General features: G+C 42.8%; 1 long non-coding RNA gene across 1 annotated transcript; it reads right to left on the reverse strand.

Annotated features, from left to right (window-relative positions):
- Positions 1-6190: 6190 nt before the first annotated feature.
- LOC145534671 (uncharacterized) lies at positions 6191-17447 on the reverse strand. The gene is made up of 4 exons (XR_014074861.1): positions 17256-17447; positions 10612-10767; positions 8106-8240; positions 6191-7331 (listed from the first exon to the last, which is right to left on the reverse strand). It is a non-coding gene; the product is annotated as an uncharacterized LOC145534671 (long non-coding RNA).
- Positions 17448-17955: the final 508 nt, after the last annotated feature.

Raw genomic sequence — 17955 nt, forward strand, 5'->3', positions numbered from 1 at the left:
GATGGTTGGATGTCATCACCGACTCAATGGAAATGAGTTTGAGCAAACTCTGGAAGATAGTGAAGGACAGCAGCCTGGCATGCTGCTGCAGTCCATGAGGTCGCAAAGAGTAGAACATGACTTAGTGACTGAACAACAAAAATATGTGACCTGAGAATGGTGGTTTCCCAAAGGGAATTTGGGATATTATTTTGCCATAAAAACAGTAAGTGGAGGGACTTCCCTGTAGTCCAGTGGCTAAGACTCCAAGCTCCCAACGTAGGGGGCCTAGTTTCAATCCCTTGTCAGGGGACTAGATTTCACATGCTGCAACTAAGACCTGGCACAGTCAAATAAATAAATAAATATAAATTAAAAAAAAATAAGTGGATACTGGGCAAACTACAAATCTCTGTCGTGGAAACTCATTTCACACACGATGAAGCATTCAACTGGTGTTGTCCATGCATCAAGATACAAAGAATCTGTCTGCAATGCGGGAGACCTGGGTTCGATCCCTGGGTCAGGAAGAACCCTGGGGAAGGGAATGGCTACCCACTTCAGTATTCTTGCCTGGAGAATTCCATGGACAGAGGAGGCTGTCGGGCTACAGTCCATGGGGTTGCACAGAGTCAGACATCACTGAGTGACTAACACTTTTACATTTTTCAAGATATTCCTAAGGCCATCAGGCTAAAAATAAAACCAACGTCACAGGCATATGATAGTTAAATGATATGACACACTCAAAAATATATAACATCTCTAAGCAGCAATAAAGATACTATTTGTGAGCATGCTTATTACCTGGTCTGCCAGATTAGGCCACTAGAAAGTTGTAATCATCATTATTGTTACTGGTATTCAATGGTGCTCAATGAGAGAACTGGTGATAGCCTAAACCAAGTTATTTTCAGCTTTCCCTGTATTCTATTCTGACTTCATCCATCAAATTCTATTACATCTGCTGAGTCTTTTCTTAAAGAGATGGGAATACCAGACCATCTGACCTGTCTTTTGAGAAACCTGTATGCAGGAAGCAACAGTTAGAACTGGACATGGAACAACAGACTGGTTCCAAATAGGAAAAGGAGTATGTCAAGGCTATATATTGTCACCCTGCTTATTTAACTTATATGCAGAGTACATCATGAGAAACGCTGGGCTGGAAGAAACACAAGCTGGAGTCAAGATTGCTGGGAGAAATATCAATAACCTCAGATATGCAGATGACAGCACCCTTATGGCAGAAAGCGAAGAAGAACTAAAGAGCCTCTTGATGCAAGTGAGAGGAGAGTGAAAAAGTTGGCTTAAAGCTCAACATTCAGAAAACTAAGATCATGGCATCTGGTCCCATCATTTCATGGGAAATAGATGGGAAAACAGTGCAAACAGTGTCAGACTTTATTTTTTTGGGCTCCAAAATCATTGCTGATGGTGATTGCAGCCATGAAATTAAAAGATGCTTACTCCTTGGAAGGAAGGTTATGACCAACCTAGATAGCATATTGAAAAGCAGAGACATTACTCTGCCAACAAAGGTCCGTCTAGTCAAGGCTATGGTTTTTCCAGTAGTCATGTATGGATGTGAGAGTTGGATGGTGAAGAAAGCTGAGCACTGAAGAACTGATGCTTTTGAACTGTGGTGTTGGAGAAGACTCTTGAGAGTCCCTTGGACTGCAAGAAGATCCAACCAGTCCATCCTAAAGAAGATCAGTCCTGGTTGTTCATTAGAAGGACTCATGTTGAAGCTGAAACTCCAATACTTTGGCCACCTCATGCGAAGAGTTGACTCATTGGAAAAGACCCTAATGCTGGGAAGGATTGGGGGCAGGAGGAGAAGGGGACGACAGAGGATGAGATGGCTGGATGGCATCACCGACTCGATGGACATGGGTTTGGGTAGACTCTGGGAGTTGTTGATGGACAGGGAGGCCTGGAGTGCTGCGATTCATGGGGTCGCAAAGAGTCGGACACGACTGAGCGACTGAACTGAACTGAGTCTTTTCTGTATCCTGCTCTGTTACATCTCTTTTATGGAGACTTTATACTAAATATGGGAGAATTATTAGCCCCTCTGTCTTCAGTGGCCCAAAATTCTCATTTTGTCTACAAAATTTTCATCACATGACTTTCTAGGTAAATTTGCTGTCTTCTAGCACATAGTGTCTGGGACAGTACTAGCTGTGGCAGTCATCTGGAATGGCTACTCATTCTTTCTTTGTCTTCACCCCGAAGGAATTCTGGGAGAGACTTTATAGGGCCCAGGTTTGGGCAGGAAGTGAGTAGTTTTCAGCAGTTTCCTGTGCACCCCAGGAATCCCCTAATATTTCCTCAGCAGCCTCATCCCATCTCTCCATTGCTTCTCCTTTTCATGTCCACCTTTTGTGAAATCAACAGCTATTTATAAATGGTGAATGATTATTATTATTATCTACCCCAAGCACTTCTTGCATATTGTTCATTTTTCTCTCCAACCTGGACTGTTTACAATTTAAGATTCCCACATCACAAGCAAAGAAAGAGTTCAGAGACATTCAGGTTTTGCCAAACATCCTATGAGGGTGAGCCATGAAACTGATTCGAAGCCAGAGTTGCCTGATTTCAAAGTCTCTGCTTTCTCCACTCTGACACGCTGCTATTAAAACGCTATTTCTTCAGCAGACTCACAAATACAGAGAACAAAGTAGAGACGCAGGAGGGGTAACATAGGAGTGGGAGAGTAAGAGGTACAAACTGTTGGGTGTAAGATAGGCTACACGGATGTAGTGTACAAAATGGGGAATATAGCCAGCAATGGAGTACAACCTTTAAAATTTGTATTAAAAATTTTTTTAATGTTTGGGGCTTCCCTAGTGGTTCAGTTGGTAAAAAATCTGCCTGCAATGCAGGAGATCCGGGTTCAGTCCCTGGGTCAGGAAGATCCCCTGGAGAAGGAAATGGCAACCCACTCTAGTACTCTTGCCTGGAGAATTCCATGGACAGAGGAGCTGGGCAGGCTACAATCCATGGGAATCACAGGGTCAGACATGACTATGTGACTAACTTTCACTTTCAAAGCTATTTTTCAAAAATAACAGTTGAGTGGAAGGCAATTTAGTTTTACACCTAATAATTTATTTCAAATAGAACTATAGTTAGGTGTGATTTTTCATAGGCTTGCTGTCTCAATACCAATCAGAGTTTACCATGGAGTGAATAAGTATGCTCCAAAGATGCCCTTGACCAAGCAAAGCAGGGCAGGGACTAGGAAGTCTTATGACTGGGAGCGTGCTTTAGTTTGGGCTGAGCTCCAGGACACCATGAAAGGTCGATGATGAAAGCATGTGAAGTAAAAGTGTAGACAGAGCAATATGGTTGGCTTCCACATTAGACCCAAGAAAAGAAGTCCTCAAATATTAGCTTGTGTGCATCCCAATCATGTGGACATTTATTACACAGTAGATTTGTTAGGGGAAGCACACTGACTGAAACTGCCCACCGTGGCCAGTCACCATAGTAACTATTTGCATGAGTTGTTTTATGACACGAGGTCCTGGTAAGGAACACGGAACTAATAAGCCACCACCAACCAGAACTGTTCGGGAAAGGTCAAAAGGAGACACTACATGTCCGACCACCTCCCAGAATCCTTCTCGCTGGCTTCCATCTTGGCTGAACAAGGCATGCACCAGGAAGGACTCTTAGTCAGAATGATTGGCTAAAGACAACCTGAAACTAATCCCATCACCATAAAACCTGAGACTTCGAGCCAAGTAGTAGAGCAGTTCTCCTGGGTTCCCTTACCCTACTGCTCTCCACCCAGCTGCCCTTTCCCAATAAAATCTCTTGCTTTGTCAGCATGTGTGCCCTTGGACAATTCATTTCCTAGTGTTAGACATGAGCCCAGTTTCAGGCCCTGGAAGGGGTCCCCCTCCCTGCAACAGATTCTTGGGCTCCACAGCTGGGTGATTCTATGGATGTAGATGACGGCCCACTGGCCATATTTGGAAAACCACAGTCCAAGATCTCAAAGCCCCATTTAGGATGCAAATAGAAAGAACTGGGAGTTGGCTGAATGTGAAATTGATTCTCCACTTGAACACATCGTTCATTCAAATCATTTATTGAAAAGGATTTTTCTATATGAAAATCTTCTGACTTGCAGTGTTTCTAGAAGGAGTTTTGAGAAAGAAACACACACATTCTTGGAAAAGACTGAATTTAATCTTTTCAATTGAATTCAATTTACAATTTTGTAAATAAATTTATCACTGTGGAAATGGTCAAAATTCACAAGAAGCCTACTGTGGATGAGCTTAACACAAAGAACTTTCTGTAAAGCAAAAATTGCCTCCAATTTGTCTACTCTGAACCCTTGATATTCATTTAGATTGAATGTTCTCAAAGCAGAACACACCTGAAATCTGGTTTGTCTAAATACTTAGAAAGTCAAATTGTCTAATTATTAAGCTCTATCCTTATTTCCCAAACATGTATGAACGAGCTTTCAGGAGGGCATTCACAGTGATGTGCAGAGTCAAAAAAAAAAAAAAGCAAAAACCACAACCCTCCCCTCTCCAAAAAAAAAAAAAAACTCCATTGTTCTTAAATGCATTTTCCAAAGGGTCCTTGTTTAAACTTTTTTTTTCTAATAAAGGCAATAAAAATGTTTGGGACCAATACAATATTGCCATATAACTTGAAATTCCTTGTCTACTGAAACCCTAGCCAAAAGGCTTTCTTTAGTTTTATATTAAATTATCCCATTTGGTTGGCTGCCTTAATCAACTTAACTGATTATTTACCAGATCACCATTTCACAGTGTGCAGACACCCCATCAGGACTCTTGTGAACAATTTCTTGGGCTCCTTTTTGTCTAAACATTAATACCATCTCCCACTATATTTAAAATGGATCACCAAAAAGGACCTACCATATAGCACACGGAACTCTGCTCAATGTTATGAGGCAACCTGGACGGGAGCGGGGTTTGGGGGAGAATGGATACAAGTGTATATATGGCTGAGTCCCTTGGCTCGCTGTTCACCTGAAACTACCACAACACTGCTAATCGGCTATACTCCAATACAAAATAAAAAGTAAAAAACAACAACAACAACAACAAAAGAGACTGTCTTCCATCTTACCTTCAGGCCCCTGCCCACAACCTCAGGTTCACAAGGCTTTGCAGCTCTGTTATTGGGTCTGTCTGAAAAAAACTTAGGAATTTCCGATTTTTCTTTCCTATTTGGGGGACAGCTGACTGGAGGGGGTGAGGGTGGGGGGGAATTGGTGAGGTGACTGAACAAAACCAGTTGAACAGTTAATGCTTTAACCTTGCGTATAATTTATACAATAAACAAAGTCACATGCTCCCCTAATAATTTAGATGTAAGCAAATGTTGATTTATTCAGGAAGGCTACTGCCCGAAGCCAAGCCTGCAGCACTAAAATTTGAATTAAACTAGGACAGAAGCAGGCTAGTCTATAATAACATTTGTATAATTTTATTTTTGCCCTTGGCTCAGTTCATTTCCTCGTACAGTAGATGCATGAAATTGGTTCTTCAGCCACCTTTAGCTGATGTTCACTGATATCCGGGCAGGCAGGGAGGCAAGAGAATGCACCTTTCTTAGCTTTGTGTTTTCAATCATAAGACCTTGAATTCCTAGGTCATTTCTGACAATGATTATCTTTCTCTGAATTGTGTTTTCAGCAAAGATCTCTGAAGAGCCTCATTTCACCTAGAGATACGGTTTTCCCCTCCTCTCCCTGTGAGGGGGCTCTTAGAACAGAGATTGTTAAATAGATGCAAATGTTGTGCTGTTTTTATTCCTTTATTCAAGCCTGGGGGCATGAAATCTGAGTTCTCTTACTCTGCTTTCAGCAGTGAAATAAGGGCCGTAGGAAAGTCTTTAAACGACGGTGAAAAAAATAAATATTAACTTGAAACAGTGAAGGACCAACTCCCCTCATACTATTAACCTTTGACTTAAATAAAAATTAGGAACTACATCTTACCACTTAGCACTTTTGTGAGGGACCGAGGCTCCTCTGGAGGAATCAGGTTTAAGCCAGTAAATAATTTGCGAGAGCTTCTGAAAAGTGGGTGAAGTTTTCCATCCAAACCAGGAGAAAACTTGTTTTTCTCATAGTATTTCCCTGCAGACCAACACCCACCAACATGCACAGTGCACAAAAGAAAGCACTCGCAAAACCCACAATCGCTTTACACATCTAACCATTTTTATTCAGGCTTTCAGGCAAAAGTAAGAGCTCTTTGGGGGTCAAAAGTTCTGAAATAAGGAATTTCTTCCCTTAGGTCAGGAAATCAAATATGCTAAAAACTCTCCCTAATCTTTTGTTTAGAGGGAGCTCAGAGAGGGGGAGAAAATCCCCAAAATTAGAAGTGAAAGAATTGGTATTTGCGCTTTATGTGAAATCTGCATTTCTCTCTCACTTCTTCCAGCTGAGAAGGTAAATAGCAGCCGTGGTGTTTTGGAGGCAAATATTGTTGTGTCCTATTCTTGGTAACGAAATCTGCTCCTAGGGCTTCTCCATCCCCGGCTGATTGTGCCCTGGGGCTGTTGCAGGCAGCCAAAGGAGCCTTTCAGAAAATCCAGGCCATGTTTTGACTTCATTACAAATTCCAAATAGAACAAGTTTTCGCCTGGCTTAGGCTTTGGTTATGAAAGTTTCCCACAGCTCTCGAAAATATACAGAATAATAAATGGCCGGGCAGAGAGAGAGAGGGGAGGCAGTAATTCCATCAAAGGTTTTTGGTCACATCCTAGAGCACAATCACAGAGCCCAGAGAGCTTATGTCACTAGGACCCAGAGATAAAATGTTTTGCCTTGAGCCCGAGGTCACACATTGGGTCAAGAACTCGGAGGTTCTGTCCTTTGTTTCCCTGTGAAGGGGAGAAAGCCTCCTCTCTACCCGACCCTGGCCCCCTAGCCTTCCCTGGAGACACATTGTGAAATGTTCTCACCCGCAAGGGGTAGCTGGGAAGCTTCAAATGTTTTTCGGGCATTTCCAGCATAAAAGCAAAAATTGATGCGTTTCAGTGGGATAAGCCACGAGGCACAAAGGAAAAACCCCCACGGCGATGGGTGTGAAGAGGAAACTTTTTATTGTCTTGCTGTGGATTTTTTCTTTCATTTTTCTTCTCTTTTCGTTTTGCTAGTCTCTTTATTAAGTCAAGATGTTATAGGAAGGCACCAGTTAAATATGACATGCAAGCTTCTGAAGGCAAGCCTTTACTCCCTAGTTACAAATGAGAACCCAGGTTGGCCATGTTCCTGATCTCCATCCTTCTTCCTCCCTTCTCCCTCGTTCCAGGTTCTTCCTTCTCGCATCCTTTTTTTTCTGGAAAGAAACATAACAAAACACCTTAATGACAAATTCTAGAAGGCCATGCCTTATCCTCCAAGAACCCCAACTACTGATCTCATCATCTTCACAGACATGCCCTTTCTTCCTGCACATCTCTATTTTAGAAAACATGAACAAAATACTTCAAATAAGGGGACTTCCTTTGTGGTCCAGTGGTTGAGACTCCATGCTTCCAATCCAGGGGGTGCAGGGCTAATCCCTGGTCAGGGAACTATGATCCCACATGCTGTATGACCAAAAAAACACATTTTTCAAGTGCAAAATACTTCAAATAAGTCCAACAATGGGGCACTTACATTAGGTTTTTTTTTTTTTCCAAAAGAGCCTGTTCACATATATGTCCCTCCCTAGAAAAATAGTTCATTAGCTCCTTTTTAAAACATAATTTTGTTTATTTATTTTTGGCTGTGCTGGGTCTTCATCGCTGAGAGGGCTTTTCTCTAGTTGCAGAGAGCTGGGGCTGCTCTCTAGTTGTGGTGGGTGGGCTTCTCATTGCAGTGGCTTCTCCTGTTGCAGAGCACTGCCTCCAGGGCATGCAGGCTTCAGTAGCTGCGGCTCCAGGGCTCTAGAGCACAGGCACAATAGTTGTGAAGTTTCTCTGAAGCATGTGAGATTCTCCCAGACCAGGTATCTGGACCTGTCTCCTGCACTGGCTGGCAGATTCTTTACCACTGAGCCACCAGGAAACCTTCACTACTAGCTCCTTATTTTTGAAAAACCAATAACAATAGCCTGACAATTCCTCACCCTTCACACTGACATCATCAGATTGGTAGGCTGTGGCTTCTTGACATCAAAGCCATGGATTATGGCTTTTCCATATGTGGTTCACAATCCAGTCATTGCCATCATCCATACATCATCCACTGTCCTCTTGAAACCCTTGAAATGATGAAAGAGTCAGGCAGTGGTTGGTGATTAAAGGCTGGACCTTAAATTACCCCCAAACTCATTTTTGAAGAGTCTTGGAACCTGAACAAAATTGTATTAATGAGTTTTAGCCAGGAAGAGCAAGCACTGTTGTGTCTCTGTTTCCCACATTTAGTCAAACGTGTAAACTCATCCTTCAGATGGCTTCCATTGGTAGCTGGACCCAACAGAAGCATTCAATAGAATCCATAAGAAAATGCTAATTCTGTTTTTCTGATTATATACCACCTGGTAGAGAATATACATTTTAAATATAAAAAAGGCATTAGTAAGTATTTTTGATGTGACCAGACTGGAATTATAGTATGAAGAGAAACTGTTACTGGGAAATCTACCATTGGCAGGGGCAGCAGGCCAACAAGAGTGCCTTGGTATGTGAAAGCGAAAGTCTTAGTTGCTTAGTTGTATGCTGCTTTTTGAGACCCCATGGACTATACCCCCATTAGGCTTCTCTGTCCATGGAACTCTCCAGGCAAGAATACCGGAGTGGGTAGCCATTCCCTTCTCCAAGGGATCTTCCTCACCCAAGGATTGAACCTTTGTCTCCTGTATTGCAGATTCTTTACTGTCTGAGCCACCAGGAAAGCTCCAAGAATACTGGAATGGGTAGCCATTTCCTTCTCCAGGAGATCTGCCTGACCCAGGGGTTGAACCCATGTCTCCTACATTGCAGGCAGATTCTTTACCATCTGAGCCACCAGGGAAGCACCAGGAAGGCTTGTGTGTCTATATTAAGATCAAGGAAGAAACACAGCCAAGAACAAGGTGAAAAGAAGTTCATTCATTGTCTCAAGGAAATAAAGACCTCAGACATTTCAAGTGAAAATATACCACTGGCATCAGATACTAATCACAAGGTAATCATTTTTTAAAGAGTTTCCTGAGTAAGACACAGACACCCATGACACCCTTAGGCTAATATATGCACCTAGAGACTAATTCTGCCCTTGGTTGTATTTGCGTTAGTTGTCCTTGGAGTGAATAAAAGCTGCTTTCCATGTTACTCTAGCCTCCTATTTTTTTTTTTTTAAATGCCACTTCAGAAGATAGGGATAAAAATGCATCAGATTAAAAAACACTCCTCAAGGGCAATTTGTATGAAAAGTTAAGCTGGGCAACATCAAACTAGGCCCCTTCCTGTAAAATACATCAAATTCAAAGAAGTACTTTTCTTTAAGTTACTAATCTTTCTAATGAATATCAGACTCCAACAGCCAAACTGCTTTTTTGGCAACAACAGTTTTTACCAATGTAAAAGACTGCAAGACGTATTAACAGAAAGTATCCAAACTATTAATCGATTGCTAAAAGACTTTCCTATCCTTTGTCCAAGGAAAAATGCTTTGTCCAAGGAATTTCAAACTTTGTTCAAGGAATTCTAACACTGGAAAGGATGGTCCCTGTCAATCACGCTAACTTGGTATTGCAGGTCTTATTCCTGGGACACCCAGTCAGTGGGCACCCTGAGAGAACCACCCTCCCTGCACATTCCCTATAACAGCCCTGCAATGAATGTAACACCAGCTTATCTCCCCAACACCTCTGCATTAACCCACCTCCAATTGCTTAAAATATCAGATGCCGTGCATGATGCTGTAGGAATTTTTTTCAAGTATAAGGAAAATTCCCAAGAATTCCCAGGTAGTCCAGTGGTTAGGACTCAGTGCTTTCACTGTAGTGACCCAGGTTCAGTCCCTAGTCTGAGAACTAAGATCCTGCAAGCCATGTGGTGTGGAAAAAAAAAAAGGAAAAAAGAAAATTCCTGACCTCATTAGACTACATTTCAGATGTCATAAACGGCCATATCTTACATCCAGCTCATGAGCCATCCAATGTTCTATAACTCTTTTTGGAGTTATATTGTAGTCAGAGTTCTGCTTTCATACATGCATTCATTCATTATTTATTGAAAACCTACAATGTACTAGTCACTGCTTCTAGGAACTGGGGTAAAGTGGTAAAGGAGACAGTTAACAACATCCCACTCTCAATGAGTTGATTTTCTACCAGGCAGAGGCATCAACAGACCAACCAACAAATGAAGACAATCATTTCAAACAACAATAAAAATAAAGGAAGATGGTGACACAGAGTGGGCTCCCAAGGATGGGAAGGTTTCCTAGGGGAGGGAAAACCATTGAGCTGAAATCTGAATCCCAAGAAAGACTCAGCTGCTGTGAATCTAAAAAGATAAGATGAATTCTGTCTCTTAGAACATTTATTCATATTATTCTATAGATTGTGTACCCTCACAACCGGAACACCTACATGATTCCAAGCAGTAATCGTAAAACCGAGGCATAAAGGCATACCTTTTACTTACCAGCAGGACAACTCCAGGCATTATTTCTCAGTTGAGGGCATATTTAATTACCAAATGTTCTGCGGATATCTTCCAAGTTGTATTGATTGCTGACTTTCAAGAACATAGACTTCTTCCTTTATCACAGAAATACCACTGTCCTTGATGAATTTGCATCTGCAATGATTTACCATTTTGTAGTTTACAATTATTTAAGTTCTTCTAAATGACCAGGTACATGCAAAGCACGCTTGCTTTTATTTCATTAGATAACTAACCTCAGAGCCCCACGAGCAATTTTAAGCTTGAGAATAAAAAAAAATTCAGCTGTGCTATTTCACTGTTCAGGCAACACACTCACCACGCCAGTCAGATTGAGAAATGATTGCCTTTGCTAGTGGCTTACAAGAAAAGACTTCAGGTCACATATTAATTTTTAAAATGTTCTTCTTAAGCCCCTTTTAGCCTTTATGGCACATTCAGAGGCCAGGTATAAAGGAATTCTTAGAATATGGTTTTGTTCAATGGCATGCAAGTTTACCCCCACACCATGTCACATCTGGACACCTCTATTCTGGTTGCTTAGGTGTCTGATGGTTTGTCAGAAGGCTAGCCATAACTTAGGCGGAAAACTGGACTCCATTAAAAAAACATTAAAAGCTGAGAAGGAGGCAAGTTGATGTGGCATGGCTCCCAGCAATAAGGAAGCAAGAGTGCACACTGAAGCTTAGAAATAGAAAGTGATGTCCTCATAAAAACATGGCTCCAGGCTGGTGTGCCACTAGAAATTCTTCTGTCAGTTTAGAATATTTAGCTCGAAGGGATTTCGACTTTCAAATGTATATCTGGATGCAAAATAGGCTGCACAGGAGGAGATAGCATTGAAGAAGGGAAAGACGAACTGCTCCCAATTACGATCAGTTTACGTGAAGCCGAAGATTCCTTTTTTTTCAGATAGCATATTTGATCAGAAAGCGTGCAAGTGGGATGTACAAGCTATCTCGCTGACACCGAGTGATCCGCTGGCCTTCATAACTAGAAAATCATGCTAAGAACTGATAGGCCAAAACAATATTAAAAGCTTCAGCACTACTGGTTATCAAGGGAAACTTTCAGCCTAATTGGAAAGCTCACAGCTTCAGGCATCTGAAAAGTTTTGGTTTGGGGCTCTTCTGCGGCATTCCAATGCAGTATTTCCAATCAATAATGGGATGCTATTCAGAGCTCCATCATGAGTCCCCTGAGTTTTGTATTTGACTTGTTAAACTGTAAAAAGAGTTGGAGAAACAAACAGAAAAGAAATATCTCAGTCCCCAGCTGCCCAAATATAAAACAATCAAATAAACAGACTCCGGCGCTCAAAGAAAACGGGAAATAGCAGAACGGAAAAGACAGACTGACACATTTTCGTGCACAAAGAGTAAGCATCTTGGGTGACCTTCCTGAGTGCGATCTGTCCTGCTGGGTGTTAGGCAAAGAGCTCATCTCTCTAGGCAGATCAAATTATGTGTTAAGATTATGGTGATGTAGATTATCCCCTAAAACCCACAGACACAAGACTTTTCCTTCCCAACAGATGTGGCCTTCTCAGCCCCACTTAGCTATAAGCAGTAGATTACAAACTCCAATGAAAGCATATCCCCAAAAGACTCAGAACAGTGCTTTCCTCAGAGCGACTGTCATCTATACCTGGAAAATGTCACAATTTTCTTAGCCAACCGCCTTGCACAGAATGGAGCAACAGAATCTTCATCCCTTGGCAGTGCCCGTGTTTACGGAATGACGTGCTCCAGAGAACTTCCACTGACATCACCAGGGAGTGTTGAAAGGGAACAGGTCCAGAACAAGTTCTGTACGGGGTTTTGATTTTTCTTTTCCCCCAAAGGTTCACCCAGTTGCCTTCATCAGAGGCTTGAAAGGGAACACAGGAGATCTGAGCTGTTGAGTGAAAGGTGAGGAGCTGAAAATACCGATTAATATAAATACCGATAAATTAATATAAATACCGATTTAAATACCGATTCAGCCCAGCACTTGCCCCGCCCTTTGGTGTGAAACGTCAATTTCTGGAACCAGAGGACAAAAGCCTCCTTTGTGTCCAGGGTAAGAGAGAGACAGACTTCAGCGTGAACCTAAAGAGATATCTTGGGACTTCCCTGGTGGCTCAGTGGTGGAGACTCCATATGCCAATGCCAGCAGATACGTGTTCGATCCCTGGTCCGGAAAGATCCCACGTACCTCGGAGCAGTTAAGCCCGTGTGCCACAACTACTGCACCTGTGCTCTAGAGCCTGGGAGGTGGAACTACTGAAGCCTGGGCACCCTAGAGCCTATGCTCAGCAACAAGAGAAGCCACCGCAATGAGAAACTCGCTCACTACAGTGAAGAGTAGCCGCCATTCACCACAACTAGAGAAGGCCAGTGCAGCAGCAAAGGCTCAGCACAGCCAAAATTAAATAAATGAAATTACTTTTTAAAGAGACACATCTTTACCCACATTTTAATTTTTCTGAAATCGAAATACATCTTACCACCACTGTTAGCCACCAGTAGTTGGCTACAGTTATCACTGCCTTTAGACCAGCATAAAACACGTGACGTGACTCAGAAGGGAATCCTAGAGACAGTAGTGGAGGAACCTTTTAGGAAATGCTCCATCACCAATGCTTTTGATGGCACAGAGGACAAGCCTGCACAGCAAAACGTGAAGATTACAGACTCCAAGTAGGAAACTGATTCATAAGAATCACATTCTGAAAACGAAGCTTTATAAATTCTTCAGCCAATGTATTTCATTTTTAGTTTTCCTTTTACATATGCACAAGAGCTATATAGGGGCAAAATCAATGCCAAAATAAGTACAAGAACCTTCCCAGAGACTTCCTGGCAGTCCAGTGGTTAAGACTTCACCTTCCAATGCAGGGGATGCAGGTTCAATCTCTGGTTGGTGAGTTAAGATGCCACATGCCTTGGGGTCAAACAAAACAAAACAAAACATAAAACAGAAGCAGTATTGTAACAAATTCACTAAAGACTTTAAAAACGGTCCACATCAAAGAAAACTTTAAAAAAAAACAAAAAACCTTTCCAATAAAAATTCTAAGGTATTAAAAAAAAGTCATGGTGCTACAGTTGTAGGAGTAATTTTTGTTTTCTTGGTGGAACATAAAACCATATGTTCAGTATGACACCTGAACTTCACTGAAACACAATAGTTTACTTAACAACCCGGAACTTCACATCTCTCTTCTGAAAAAGGTCCTAGGAGAGATGGAAGCTGACCCCAGTAGCTGGCCCCAAGTTGAATTCACAGAGGTCTATGTGACACACAGTCTATTCCCAGTCGATGGTGATATTACTCTCTAGCCATTTATCTGCTTCAACCACAATACAAATACCACAAACAAACTCATTTGCTCAGCCCAGTATGCTTTCCTTTTTTCGTTTAGCTTGTCAACTCTGTACCATGTGGACAAAACCCCACAGATATCAATAAAGCCTTGATGACAAGAGTACTTTTTGGTGATCATCTGTGAAGCAAACGAAATGCAATGATTACCTGATTCAGTGTTTTAATGATAGAAAGATTGTAACATGAAATCCATTTGTTTTAGATGCCACACCAGAAGAATAGAAAAAGACACACTAATCTCAAGATGGGTAGTGTGTGTGTTCAGGTGCTCAGTTGCTCCATCATGTCTCACTCTTTGTGACCCCATGGACTGTAGCCCACCTGTCTCCTCTGTCCATGGGATTTTCCAGGCAAGAATGCTAGACTAGAGTGGGTTGTGTTTTCTTTTTCCAGGGGATCTTCCTGACCCAGGGATTGAACCCCGGGCTCTTTCGTTGGCAGGCAGATTCTTTACCACTGTGCTACCTGAGAAGCCCAAGGTGGGTAGAGGAAATAGCTTTAAATTTTTTTTCACTAAAATAATTTTTTAAACCTTGACCATCAGATTATAAGCCAACTAAAACACTTAACTATCTTTAAGTTGAATGGCTGAGCAATAGTTATTTTTCTGATTCTAAATGTCTCTCAAAAAAAGAAAAGTAATAAGCAGATCAGCAATCTTCAATCGAAACTAAAATTTCTAAAATTAACTTTTATTTTTACTTGATTCTTTTTTCCTTCTTGAAAATCCATTTTTAAATAGCCACTTCTTTGTCAGTGAATAAACAGAGAACCTACTGGCTTTCCCACTATCTTCTTCCTTTCCTTATTTGTATTTTCCTACCCAAATCCTCAAAATGATACTGTGGATATCTGCTTTCTGCTTGGTTGAGGCCACCATTAGTGGAATCAGAACACAGGGGCAAAAAAAAACTAGCCAATTTAAGCCTTAACAAATGCGCAACTTGCACTTTAAAACGGGTAAGTGGCTATTGAGAGAGAGAAAGAAAAACATCAAAATATAGCACGTCAAGATAAATCAGCAACAGTTAACAGTCTAAGATGCATGGCGTTTATAATACTTTTAAAAAGGGCTTCTTAGGTGGCTCACTGGTAAAGATTCAGTCAGTTCAGTTGCTCAGTCGTGCCCAACTCTTTGTGACCCCCTGGACTGCAGCACGCCAGGCCTCCCTGTCCATCACTAACTTCCGGAGCTTGCTCAAACTCATGTCCATCGGGTCGTTGATGCCATCCAATCATCTCATCCTCTATTGTCCCCTTCTCCTCCTGCCTTCATCAGTGGTAAAGAATCTGCCTGCAAATACAGAAGGTGCAAGAGACCCAGGTTCGACCCCTGGATGGGGAAGATCCTCTGAGGGAAGAAATGGTAACCCACTTCAGTATTTTTGCCTGGAAAACCTGACAGACAGACAAGCCTAGCCAGCTACAGTCCACGGGATGGCAAAGAGTCAAACATGACTTAGCGACTGAGCATGCACACGCACATACTCTTTATTAGCATTCAGATAAAAGGTGTTGACACTTATTGAGGCTTTATTATACCCAGCTACTTAGTGTTGTGTGTATAGCCATTTATTTAATCCTTATCTATCCTTCTAAGTAGATACTATTATGATCATCCCGACAGATAAGGAAACTGAGGCAAAGAGAAGTTAAGTGGCTTGCCCAAGGTCAGACATTAAACAGAGCTGAGATTCAAACCCTAGCAGGTTGACCTATGCTACATATTTTAGCAACCACTGTGCTACATATTTTATGATTCTAAGTTGCATATTTTTTTCCACACGATGGTCTTACAATCAGTGATTGTCATAGTTTAATTGGCTACATTCTTTTTTTGTGTGGGGGACATAAAATATGTCTTAAAATTGATGTCATCTTGGATTCTATGAAATAGGGTGTATTGCTTCATTACAAGAGTGGAGAAGCTCTGGTTTCTACTGAAAGGTCTCAAACAAAAGACCCTTCACCATCCAGAAGACTGATGCCAAAATAGGGACCAGAGTATGAAACTTTGCAAGGCCTGGAAACTTTCTTGTGCTATCAGGAGGAAGACCGCAGTAGGAAGCTAACCCTCCTGTATGCCGGGTAGCAAAGGCAGCCTTGAGAGGTTGGGACTAGGTCAAGGCAGCCCTGGAGGGCTGTTTGCCCTCCTTCTCACCTAGAAGGTGTGGATGTGTGAGATTCCTGAAATGCATTCTCACTGATAAAGCTGAAAGACTGGCCAAAGCTCAAAAGCAAATTAGAAGTCAGGAATCAGGTATATCCCTCCAAGGAAGTGTGTTAGTTGCTCATTTGTGTCTGACTCTTTGTGACCCCAAGGACTGCAGTGCGCCAGGCTCCTCTGTCCATGGAATTTTCCAGGCAAGAATACTGGAGCCGGTTGCCATGCCCTTCTCCATGGGATCTTCCCCACCCAGGAATCAAACCCTCCTCTCCTGCATTGGCAGGCAGATTCTTTACCGTCTGAGCCACCAGGGAAGCTGGGACTTTGACAATTAAAATTGTTGAAGATGATGCTAGTTCAGTTCTCTTTGGGGCACTGATCACAATATAGGATGGTAAGAACGTGCTAACTCAGCACAAGGACTCTGCACAGGGGCAGAGGCTGCCTAACAGGCGGGGCTGCCGGCAGCCGCATCCCCACCAGAGAGAAGTTTGATGCTGTCATTGAGGGTGACTCCCCAGAGAAAGTCTCGAACGGTGAACTTGAGAGAAAAGGGCAAAATCCAGGAATAAGAAGAAAATGGTGAATAGCAAGCTAAAGGGCAAAGAGAACCTCAACGTTCAGAATCGGCTGGAGGCGAGTTAAGACGCCGAGTAGCAAGTGCTCAAATTCTCCGCGCCTCTGAGCACAAAACCGGAGTCTGCAAGAAAGACGGAGAGGGGAGGCTGCCACACGGAAAAGTGTGTGGGTTTATGAAAGCAGCCTGGCCAAACCACGCGCTTATCAGACACTAATGAAACACAAGAATCCTACCCCCCGACACCCCTTCTGCCCTGCTCCGTTACCATCCCTAATCAAAAGAACTGACGAATAAAATCAGAGATCGTGAAAATTTGAAGGAGAAAAACAGAAGACAGACGGGGAGGGTCTGGCAAGGGGAGAAAGAGGATCTCACGTTTGAAGACAGAATCCCACAGGTAAGACAGGGGGCGAGGGTTTCCAATTACAGACAAGGGCGAAAATGGCAGAGAAGATATGAAATAAGGTATTTGTGTTTGTTCTGTACGGAAAATGAGGCTCTTCCTACCTCAAGGACAATTTTCACAGAAAGCGAGATGGGCTGTGAGCAAGGACGGGGGTTCTCGCCGCGTGGTGGTGCGACCCCCACCAGGCGGATCCGCTCGCGGTCACAGCGCCCCCGGGAGGCCGGACCCCGCACTGCAGCCACAAAGAGGCCCGGCCCTGACGCCCGCGGGGTTCCTCACAGACTAACGCACGCACCCAGGACCCACACACAGCGCGCGAGCGCGCGCACACACACACACACACGTCTCCTCTTGTCAGGGCTACTCTAGATCTCTGATTTTCCCCCCTGCTCATTCCAGTCCATGCTACATTCTGATACATCTGAAAAATTCCATTTTTTCTGCCCTTCCTACCACCCCAAGGTGGCCTCAGATTGCATCGTAGGCTGACGCTGAACTATGACGTGTGATCCTCACCGACCTACCTCGACGCCCCACCCTCTCCCACAATTCTCTCAAATCCTCGGTTCACTGCTTGGACCCCAAGGTCCCTGTCTGCTCTGCTCTGCTGGCTTGCTTCTCTCCACTTGTCCAAATACCTCGTGTCTTTCAACTTTGCTCAATGCTATGTGGCAGCCTGGATGGGAGAGGAGTATGGGGGAGAATGGATACATGTATATGTATGGTTGAGTCCCTTTGCTGTTCACCTGAAACCACCACAACATTGTTAATCAGCTATAGGTATGTGCGTTTGTGCTAAGT

The sequence above is a fragment of the Giraffa tippelskirchi genome, chromosome 14 (genome assembly GCF_054371585.1).
Source record: "Giraffa tippelskirchi isolate mGirTip1 chromosome 14, T2T-mGirTip1v1.2.pri, whole genome shotgun sequence".
NCBI classification, from domain to species: domain Eukaryota; kingdom Metazoa; phylum Chordata; class Mammalia; order Artiodactyla; family Giraffidae; genus Giraffa; species Giraffa tippelskirchi.